Source organism: Triticum aestivum, chromosome 7A (genome assembly GCF_018294505.1).
Source record: "Triticum aestivum cultivar Chinese Spring chromosome 7A, IWGSC CS RefSeq v2.1, whole genome shotgun sequence".
In the NCBI taxonomy this organism is placed as follows: domain Eukaryota; kingdom Viridiplantae; phylum Streptophyta; class Magnoliopsida; order Poales; family Poaceae; genus Triticum; species Triticum aestivum.
In genome coordinates this window covers 253,694,789-253,706,992 of record NC_057812.1, presented here as the reverse complement: position 1 = coordinate 253,706,992, position 12,204 = coordinate 253,694,789, and positions in this window count along the sequence as shown.

The window sequence follows — 12,204 nt, the reverse complement described above, 5'->3', positions numbered from 1 at the left end:
TTTATTATGACACGCATCATCATTGTCATATTGCTTTGCATGATCATGTAGTTGACATCGTATTTGTGGCACGACCACCATGCTTAATTTTTCATACATGTCACTCTTGATTCATAGCAATCCCGGTACACCGCCGGAGGCATTCACATAGAGTCATATTTTGTTCTAAGTATCGAGTTGTAATTCTTGAGTTGTAAGAAAATAAAAGTGTGATGATAATCATTAGAGCATTGTCCCATGTGACGAAAGGATGATGGAGACTATGATTCCCCCACAAGTCGGGATGAGACTCCAGACGAAAAAAAGAGGCCAAAAAAAGAAGGCCCAAATGAAAAAATGAGAGAAAAAGAGAGAAGGGACAATGTTACTATCCTTTTTCCACACTTGTGCTTCAAAGTAGCACCATGATCTTCATGATAGAGAGTCTCTTATTTTGTCACTTTCATATACTAGAGGGAATTTTTCATTATAGAACTTGGCTTGTATATTCCAATGATGGGCTTCCTCAAATGCCCTAGGTCTTCGTGAGCAAGTGAGTTGGATGCACACCCACTTAGTTTCTTTGATGAGCTTTCATATATTTATAGCTCTAGTGCATCCGTTGCATGGCAATCCCTACTCCTTGCATTGACATCAATCGGTGGGCATCTCCATAGCCCATTGATTAGCCGCGTCAATGTGCGACTTTCTCCCTTTTTGTCTTCTCAGACAACCTCAATCATCATATTCTATTCCACCCATAGTGCTATGTCCATGGCTCGCGCTCATATATTGCGTAAAAGTTGAAAGAGTTTGAAAAGGCTAAGTATGAAACAATTGCTTGGATTGTCATCAGGGTTGTGCATGATGAGAGCATTTTGTGTGATGAAAATGAAGCATGGCCAAACTATATGACTTTGTAGGGATAAGTTTTCTTTGGCTATGGTATTTTGATAAGACATAATTTCTTGATTAGCATACTTGGAGTATTACTATTTTTATGTCAACAATAAACTTTTATCTTGAATCTTTCGGATCTGAACATTCATGCCACAATAGAGAAAAATACATTGAAGAATATTCTAGAAAGCATTCCACATAAAAAATACTGTTTTTATCATTTACCTACTCGAGGACGAGCGGGAATTAAGCTTGGGGATGCTTGATACGTCTCCAAAGTATCTATAATTTTTGATTGTTCCATGCTATTATATATTCTATTTTGGATGTTTAATGGGCTTATTTATACACTTTTATATTATTTTTGGGACTAACCTATTAACCGAAGGCCCAACCCAAATTGTTGTTTTTTTGCCTATTTCAGTGTTTCACAGAAAAATAATATCAAACGGAGTCCAAATGGAATGAAACCTTCGGGAGCATGATTTTTGGAACAAACGTGATCCAGGGGACTTGGAGTGGACGTCAAGCAATTAACAAAGAGGCCACGAGGCAGGGGGCGCGCCTACCCCCTGGGCACACCCTCCACCCTCGTGGGCCCCACGTGGCTCCACCGACCTACTTCTTCATCCTATATATACCTACGTACCCTGAAAACATCATAGGGCACCACGAAAACCTAATTCCACCACTGCAACCTTCTGTACCCGTGAGATCCCATCTGGGGGCTTTTCCCGTGCTCCGCCGGAGGGGGCATTGGTCACGGAGGGCTTCTACGTCAACACCATAGCCTCTCCGATGATGTGTGAGTAGTTTACCTCAGACCTTCGGGTCCATAGTTATTAGCTAGATGGCTTCTCCTCTCTCTTTGGATCTCAATACAAAGTTCTCCTTGATTCTCTTAGAGATCTATTCGATGTAATCTTCTTTTGCGGTGTGTTTGTCGGGATCCTATGAATTGTAGGTTTATGATCAAGATTATCTATGAACAATATTTGAATCTTCTCTGAATTCTTTTAAGTATGATTGGTTATCTCTGCAAGTCTCTTCGAATTATCAGTTTGGTTTGGCCTACTAGATTGATCATTCGTGCAATGGGAGAAGTTCTTAGCTTTGGGTTAAATCTTGCGGTGGTTGATCCTAGTGATAGTAGGGGAAACGACACGTATTGTATTGTTTCCATCGATGATAAAAAGATGGGGTTTATATCATATTGCATGAGTTTATCCCTCTACATCATGTCATTTTGCTTAAAGCGTTGCTCTGTTCTTGTGAACTTAATACTCTAGATGCATGCTGGATAGCGGTCGACGTGTGGTGTAATAGTAGTAGATGCAGGCAGGAGTCGGTCTACTTGTCATGGATGTGATGCCTATATACATGATCATGCCTAGATATTCTCATAATTATTCGCTTTTCTATCAATTGCTCGACAGTAATTTGTTCACCCACCGTAATACTTATGCTATCTTGAGAGAAGCCACTAGTGAAACCTATGGCCCCCGGGTCTATTCTCCATCATACAAGTTTCCAATCTATTTTATTTTGAAATCTGTACTTTCAATTTATATCATGAAAATACCAAAAATATTTATCTTATTATTATTATTATCTCTATTAGATATCACTTTATCGCATTGGTTGCGAGGTTCTTATTTGTTTGTGTAGGTATGAGGTGACTCGCGCCTGGTCTCCTATTGGATTGATACCTTGGTTCTCAAAAACTGAGGGAAATACTTACGCTACTTTGCTGAATCACCCTTTCCTCTTCAAGGGAAAACCAACGCATGCTCAAGAGGTAGCAAAATACGAGGCTATATGAAATCATGCATATAAGAGATCAAAGAAACTCAAATAACTTTCATGGATAAAAAGATAGATCTGATCATAAACTCAAAGTTCATCTGATCCCAACAAACACACCATAAAAGAGTTACATCATATGGATCTCCAAGTGACCATTTGTAACGCCCCGAGACCGATGTGCCAGGTGTCCTCTAGTTATTCGTTGTTGTTGCCTTGTCATTGCTTGCGAGTCATGCATTGCATATCATGTCATCATGTGCATTTCATTTGCATACATGTTCATCTCATGCATCCGAGCATTTTCCCCGTTGTCCGTTTTGCAATCCGGCGCTCCTATGTCATCCGGTGTCCCTTTCTACCTCTTTTCGTGTGCGGGTGTTAGACATTTTCGGATTGGACAGAGACTTGTCATGCGGCCTTGGGTTACTACCGGTAGACCGCCTGTCAAGTTTCGTATCATTTGGACTTCGTTTGATACTCCAACGGTTAACCGAGGGACCAAAAAGGCCTCTCGTGTGTTGCAGCCCAACACCCTTCCAATTTGGCCCAAAACCCACCTAAACCCTCTCCATCATCTAGAGCGTTCAATCACGATCGCGTGGCAGAAAACTGCACCTCATTTGGACTCTCCTAGCTCCCTCTACCTATATATATGTGTTCCACTCCGAAATTCACGGGTGAAACCCTAACCCTCTCCCTCTCCTCGCGACCGGACAATTCTTCCCACGCCGGACATGTCCGCGCCACCGCGCCGGACCTATCCGGTCTCGCCACATCAGCGTTGCCGCCTTCTCTCTCCTCCGCGCCCGTCGCGGCCCGCCGGGGCCCGAGGCCGGCCCGCCCCGGGCCAGATCTGGGCCGCCGCCCCGCGCCCGTTCGCCACCGCACGCCCGCCCGATCTGCCACCGCGCGCTGTGCCCCGCTCGCCGGCCGCCTTGCTCGCTCGCTGCCGGCCGCCGCCTTGCCTTGCGCTTCGCCGCGTCGCCGCCGCATCCTTCGCCCCGCCGCCCTAGCTGCTGCTCTCGCCGGCGCGCCGCTCGCCGACGCTGGCACCACCACGCCTGGCTGCCTCGGGTGTCGTGCACAACCACCGGCGCCGCTCGCCGGAGATGCCCCGTCGCCGGCGTTCTTCTTAGGCGCCGCTCCGACTCGGATCCGTTTGGATCGGGACGAGATCCACCCGCCCCCGATCCAAACGCCACCCCTAGATCTGCACCGCGCCGTCCCGCACCACGAGATCCCATTGACTTTCCCCCAGTCTGTGATCTGATTATGTTTTTGCCATGTTCACATGCTTGCAAATGTATTTTCCGATCCCTTTTGGCTCAAGGTCACTAAGGGACTTTTGTTAAGCTCTTTGAGTAGCTCCATGCCATGCCTTGCTTTGCCATGTTCAGGCCCTGTAGCATATAGTTTTCATGCTCCAAAGTGTGCTACCTGATCTGAAATTCCAGACAAGTGTTAATTTCACTAAGTCTGAAATCTGGTTACCAATTGCACTTTTGCCATGCTTGTTTGAACCTGTTAATGGATGAATTCGCCGTAGCTCAGTGTTCATCTTTTGTCAAGCATCTTGAGTGCATCCCTGCCATGTATTTTGTTGTCATGTTTGAGTGCTGTAGCATAATTATCTTGTTGCATTTAGATGGCTACTTGCTGTATATCGCAGACCGGTGCCATATTTGTTTTGCTTGCCATTTCCAAACTGTGCATCCGATTCCGGTGATCTTTATATCGATTTCAACCGAAATCACCTCACCTTTCCAGTGGCACTCTTGGATTTCCAAGTTGAGGCCAGGTTCATGCATTCCTTGTCAAATCATGCATATGCATCACATACCGCATCCCGCATATCATCCCATGTTCATGTGTTGGTTGTTTACTATGTTGTGTGCTTCTTTCCGGTGTTTGCTTCTTCGGGTTGGTTCCGGTAACGTCGCGTTTGTGAGGACGCGGGCGTCTACGTCCGTTTGTCTTCTTCATGGACTCGTTCTTCTTCCTTGCGGGATTTCAGGCAAGATGATCATACCCTCGAAATCACTTCTATCTTTGCTTGCTAGTTGCTCGCTCTTTTGCTATGCCTTTGCTGTGATACCTACCACTTGCTTATCATGCCTCCCATGTTGTTGAACCAAGCCTCTAACCCACCTTGTCCTAGCAAACCGTTGTTTGGCTATGTTACCGCTTTGCTCAGCCCCTCTTATAGCATTGTTAGTTGCAGGTGAAGATTGAAGTTTGTTCCCTGTTGGAACATGGAGATGTTGTTCCTTGTTGGGACATGTTTACTTGTTGGGATATCACAATACCTCATATTTAATTAATGCATCTACATACTTGGTAAAGGGTGGAAGGCTCGGCCTTTTGCCTAGTGTTTTGTTCCACTCTTGCTGCCCTAGTTTCCGTCATATCGGTGTTATGTTCCCGGATTTTGCGTTCCTTACGCGGTTGGGTGATAATGGGAACCCCTTGACAGTTCGCCTTGAATAAAAATCTTCCAGCAATGCCCAACATTGGTTTTACCATTCGCCTCCCAGCCTTTTCTTTTCCCTTGGGGGTCGCGCGCCCAAGGGTCATCTTTATTTTAACTCCCCCGGGCCAGTGCTCCTCTGAGTGTTGGTCCAAACTGTCAGCCGCCGGTGGCCACCAGGGGAAACTCTGGGCTGGCCTATCGGAAGTTCAGACAATCTGAGTGTGCCCTGAGAACGAGATATGTGCAGCTCCTATCGGGATTTGTCGGCACATTCGGGCGGTGTTGCTGGACTTGTTTTACCATGGTCGAAATGTCTTGTAACCAGGATTCCGAGTCTGATCGGGTCTTCCCGCTAGAAGGAATATCCTTCGTTGACCGTGAGAGCTTGTCATGGGCTAAGTTGGGACACCCCTGCAGGGATTTGAACTTTTGAAAGTCGTGCCCGCGGTTATGTGCAGATGGGAATTTTTTAACGTCCGGTTGTAGAAAACCTAAAGTTGACCTTAATTAAAATGCATCAACCGTGTGTGTAACCGTGATGGTCTCTTTTCGGTGGAGTCCGGGAAGTGAACACGGTGTTGGAGTTATGCTTGACGTATGTTGTTCTAGGATCACTTCATGATCATAGTTTCTCGACCGTGCTTTGCCTTCTCTTCTCGCTCTCATTTGCGTATGTTAGCCACCATATATGCTAGTCGCTTGCTGCAGCTCCACCTCATACCTTTTACCCTTACCCATAATCTTAAATAGCCTTGATCACGATGGTGCGAGATTGCTGAGTCCCCGTGGCTCACAGATACTTCCAAAACCAGCTTGCAGGTGCCGTTGAACCGGGCAGATGACGCAACCGAGCTCAAGGAGGAGCTCGATGAAGATCTTGTCCTTTGTGTTGTTTCGTTCCACTTGTTCAGTAGAGGAGCCCAGTTGGGGTCGATCGGGGACCGTGTCGCTTTTGGGGTTCTTCTTTTATTTTGGCTCCGTAGTCAGGCCCTGATTGTATTTGGGTGATGTAATGCTTTATTCATGTACTTGTGTGAAGTGGTGATTGTAAGCCAACTATGTATCTTTTCCCCCTATTGTATTACATGGGTTGTGTGAAGATTACCTCACTTGCGACATTGCTTTCAATGCGGTTATGCCTCTAAGTCGTGCTTCGACACGTGGGAGATATAGCCGCATCGAGGGCGTTACACCATTGTATTGAGAATCAAATGAGAGAGAGGAATCCATCTAGCTACTAACTATGGACCCGAAGGTCTACAAAGAACTACTCACACATCATCAGAGAGGCACCAATGGAAGTGGTGAACCCCTCTGTGATTGTGTCTAGGTTGGATCTGGTGGTTTTGGACTCTGCGGCGGCTGGAATTGATTTTCGTCGACTCCCCTAGGGTTTCTGGAATATTGGGGTATTTATAGAGTAAAGAGGCGGTCCAGGGGGGCACCCGAGGTGGGTACAACCCACCAGGGTGCATCTGGGCCTCCAGGCGCGCCCTAGTAGGTTGTGCTCCCCTTGGAGCAGCCCCAGGTGCTTCTTCGGCCCACTGGATGTCTTCTGGTCCAAAACAAATCCACAAAAAGTTTTGTTGCGTTCGGACTCCGTTTGGTATTGATTTCCAGTGATGTAAAAAACATGCAAAAAACAACAACTGGCACTTGGCACTATGTCAATAGGTTAGTACCAAAAAATGATATAAAATGATTATAAAACATCCAAGAATGATAATATAACAACATGGAACAATCAAAAATTATAGATACGTTGGAGACGTATCACACATCAGTTAAATGCTCTGAGCTGACGCCAGTAGTACTTGACGGAAATAGCGTTAGCGTCCAATGTTTATGTTGTGCCACTGACCAACTATTCCTATGAGGGTTTTCCAACTAGTGCCATCTTAATATTATAGCAAATGTTTTGTCTCTTGAGCCTTGTGGTCTTATTAATAATTGTCTGCACTTCCAGCCTCATGCTCTAATCCTTCTTTAAAATCCTAGTGTCCAAATTCCTTTGCAGGGTCAAACACTTAAATCTGATCTTTACATTGCAGGGTCCAAATTTTATTCTAATGCAACTTTCAAATGTAAAAATGTTCCTGGTTTATCTCAGGGATCAACAACTACTAGTGTTGGAGTTTATCTTTCTTTATCGTTGGATATTTCAGCCCATGCTCCAACCCTTCTTTAAACACCTACTATCCAAATTCCTTTGTATGGTCAAACACTTAAATCTGATCTTTGCATTCCAGGGCCAAATTTTATTCTGCTGTAGCTTTTAAATGTAAAAATGTTCCTGGTTTATCTCAAGGATCAACAACTACTAGTGTTGGAGTTTATGTTTCTTTGTCGCTGGATCAAAATGAAGTAAACATGCAGCTTGAGGCATCCACATCCATCACCAACACGCCTCTTCACATTATCCAAACCATGTTTCTCACAGATTACCTTTCCTTGGGTTCGGTTGCGGCGAATGGGAGAATTTCAGAGGCATGTACTCCTTGGACTATCAGGAAAAACTTTAGTTGACTTCTTCTACTCTTCAGATCTTCAATCATAGATGCATCATATTTCAAGAGAGATAAATGGAATTGCTCAAAAAGTAGTTCATCAATTTCTGAGGTCAGATGTTGAACCTGACATATTGTAAGTGCATCTAGTGCCACCCTTAGTTGGTTTTGGAGTATTAACGACAAACATGGTTGAGGGACTAATGTGTTGTGAGAATTGCAGGATAACATAGGTAGTAGTCCCTCATTGATTCGGTTTACCTAGCAGAGATGATCCCTAAATATGTATGAAGACATTGAAGACAATGGTGGTTCATGAAGACATTCACGATGAAGATAATGACGATGAAGACATTCACTTGAAGACTATGGAGTGCGAATACATAGTTTCTTTCGTAGTTTCCTTTTCTTCTTTCTTGAGTCATAGGAACCACCATACTGTTAAGTGGGTTCCAAATGAACGAAGTCAGATGACTGAAGTGATGCTGAACCAAAATTCTATGTCTTTGAGCAAAGGTAATGAGAGCAAATCTTATCCAGAGTTGGATAAGTCGGCTTTGCTTGTAGCCCAAGCCAAGCCGCCGTGTGTGTTTTAAATTTGACCGTTGGACACGTGTTGGTTCCTTAGTGACCTAGTGTCATTTCAGACATATCATGTCAGGTTGCCTCCTAGCTATAAATAGCCCACCCCCCGACACCATAAATTGGTGGCTGCTTAGAGTTAGTGCACAACTTTTGTCATTTGAGAGCAACCCACCTCCGAAGCCTTTGAGAGACAGATCCTTGCGAGAACAAAGCCCAAGGCACCCAGAGACAAAGAGTGTTAGGCATCACTGAAGTCTTTCTGTCCGCGTGACCTGAAGACTTGTTACACTTGAGGACTATGCATGCTCCACATGGTTATGTGTCATGTTCTGAGGATCCAAGAGTCATTGTGGATCGCCAGTGAATGGAGTCTGTGAAGGTTTAGAAGTTTACCTTGAAGACTTACCAGAGTGATTGGGCGAGGACTGGGTGTCCTTAGCTCAAGGGGAATAAGGTGAAGACACAATCTTCTAAATTCAATTCAGCCTCCTCCCAACCAGACGTACAGTTGTCACAGCAACTAGAACTGGTCTACCGAATCCTTGTCTTCACCAAGGTACTGGTTCTATCCCCTACCTTCTTTATATTTCAGTTTTGTCTTCGTGAAGTCATTGCTCGCTTGCCTATTCTGTTTGACTTCACTATGTGAGGACTATTACATGTTTGTCTTCATACTGTCTTCCATTCCGATCCACACTACATAGCTACTATTCGTCTTCGTCCTTTCTCTATACTGCTTACTTGACTATGGCATGTCTACTGTAGTTCATCATTCGCTGCATATCATATAGGCTCAATTAGTTGTTTGGCTTCAAAGACCTCGTGTTTTGAATACTTCCATAAAAATCACCTATTCACCCCCCTCTAGTCAATAACTAGCACTTTCAATTGGTATCAGAGCAAGGTGCTTCCTTGTTCTGTGTGATTCGGTTTAACCACCTGGAGTTTTGGCTATGTCGACTGCAGGGCTAATCAAGGTCTCCGCTATGTGCCCAGTCTTCGATGGCACTGATTACCCCTATTGGAAGAATAAGATGCGCATGCATCTTGAAGCCATTGACATCGACCTCTGGTATGTCATCAGGACAGGCGTTCCCAAGGTCGGTGAAGGTGTCATCGCTGCTGATGTCAAGAGGTTCGCGCAACTAGACTCAACTACCAAGAACATCATCTATGGTCATCTAACCAAAGGACAATATGGCCGTGTGAGTGCTCTGGAAACTATGAAGCTAGTCTGGGACTGGCTGTCCATGGTCAATGAAGGCATCTCAACTCAGAGAGACTCAAGGATTGATGTTCTTCGCAATCTCTTCAACCACTTCAAGAGAAACGACAATGAGAATGTCTAGCTCACGTTTGATCGCCTCACAGATATCACCAATGAGCTTCGCGCTCTTGGTGGCACTAAGATCACCAAGCATGAAATTGTGAAGAAGCTACTGAGATCACTTGACAGCTCATTTGACACTTTGGCCCTGATGATTCAAGAACACCCTGACTTCAAAGATCTTGATCCGTTTGACATACTTGAGAGGCTCAACACACATGAGTTCCTCCTATCTAAGAAGAGAGATATCTACGGCCCCAACTATGGGCGATCCCGTGCTTTGAAGGCAAAAGTTGTTTCCTCATCTGAAGAAGAATCTGACTGCAGTTCTGGTGATCCTGAAGACATTAGCAAAGAGCTAGCAATGCTTGTGAGAAAGTTCCAAAAGTTATCCAAGAAGAATCACTTCGGAAAGTCTTCAAGATCCATCTCAAGAAATGATGAGGCTTCCTCTTGTGACTACAAAAAGAGAACATGCCACAAATGAAAGAAGCCAGGCCACTACATATCTGATTGTCCTCAATGGGACAAGGAATCTAAGAAGAAAAAGAAGAAGAGCAAGGAATATGATTCTGATGACAAGAAGAAGAAGAAATCTTCAAAGTCTTCATCAAAGTCTTCATCTCACAAGAAGAGCTCATCTGGCAAGGCTCGTGCATTCATTGGCAAGGAGATGGATTCAGAGAAGGAGTCTGCTTCTGAAGAGGCGGAGGTGGAGTCTGAGTAGGAGTCTGATTCAGGCATGGCAAGCCTGGCTCTAGCTTCAGCATTCGTCGCCAAGTCCATCTTCAACACCGAAGACAATGGTCACGTCACTGATGCTGAAGCCGATGATGAGGACGACTCTCCTTCGACCTACCGCTTCATGGCATGAGGTGCCAAGGTAAACTCATGCGATGCTTACTTTCAAACCTCCAGTGAAGATGACTCTGAGCGTGAATCCAAACCTAGCTATAAAACACTTGCTAAAATTGCAACTGAACAACAAACTGCTATGGAACACTTTCAAAAGTTGCTAGAGAAAAGCAATGACCTGTTGGACGAGGAAATGAATCGAACTCAGTCCTTAATCGAAGACATAAAAAATCATCGTGTTAAGTACGAGGAACATGGAAGTCGCCATGAAACCCTCTCATCCACTCATGAGAAGCTTTCCTACGATTATCTTCAAAGGAAGCAAGACCTCGAGAAACTAAGAGCATCTCATGAAGATCTTCAAAAGGAGAACGATTCGCTACTCGCTCAATAGATCAGTTCCGCTCAAGAAGACTTTGTGCCACCATGTTTAAAATGTCTTGAGCATGATAATGCTGTCTCTATTGCTGAATGTTCTACTGCCTTTGATATTGCAATATCTTCAACTGCTGATGTGGTAACTAACCCCTCCATTGAGGATACCACTACTATTGCTGATGAGAATTCTAGGTTGAAGACATTGCTTGAAACAAGCATGTACAAAAGCCTCAAAGGGCATCAGACATTATGTGATGTCCTCAAGAAACAGATTCTGAACCGAAACCCTAGGAAAGAGGGTATTGAGTTCGAGGGGAAAATGAATGTTGATGGTTCTTACTGGAAGCTTGAGCAGTACCCCAAAACCACATGGGTTGTTGCAAAGGGCCCTTCATTGGACCCATCCACCTTATCTGGTTTCACTTGTTCTAACCCCGTTATCATTGATGAATCCTTTGACGCCAATTATAAGCTATTTAAGAATGAGAATGGTGAAGTGTTTGCCAGGTTTATTGGTACTAATTGCAGGAATGGGCCACCTTTGAAGAAGATTTGGGTGCCCAAAAGTTGTCTTGAGAAGCTTCCCGTGAATGTCGTCATGACACCACCTGGGAAGAGGACAAACCCCAGATGTTGGGGATATAACCATTAGGTATGACCCGCCCAGGAGGGGCCGGGTCATCCCTATGACGATTCATCTCAATGAAGCCCAAGAGCATATGGCGGTTCATAGATAGGCTTGGTAGAGGGCTCAAACCTGAAGGCGGCTTAACGCCCACGGATATAAACCACCATGTATGTATACTTGTTTTGTAAGGTAGGAAAGAAGGGTCACCGAGCCGGATACGTTGTATAAGCCGGCCGGGACTCTGTAGGCCGCAGGGCGTCAACCCGTGTATACAAGGGGATGACCTAGCGACGACTTAGGACAAGAATCAACAGATCGAGAGATGGGTCTAACATATTTGCTCCCTGCTCATTGAAACCCTAGCAATACCACCTACAACTGGATTAGGCTTTTACCTTCACCGTAAGGGGCCGAACCAGTATAAAATCCTCGTGTCCTTTGTCCTGATTAACCCCTTTTAAGCTAACCTCATTGCGATGGCTCCACGACTAAGTCCTCACACTAGGACATCTGCCGTGACAACTCCACGACAGTTGGCGCCCACCGTGGGGCTATCACACGATGGTTTCAAGTTCTTAGAGGGCAACTTCAAAGGAATCAAGGGATACGCCATGGGACGGATGACCAAGAGTCGCCGCGGCAAGCTCTACATAGACGACGTAGGCTGGGGCCCCGAGGCCGGCTCAATTGAGTACGGGTACCGGGTCCCCTTCGGCGGAATTCACGTTTTCATCGGCAATCGGTGAACCGGGCCCTGAGCCAGACATCT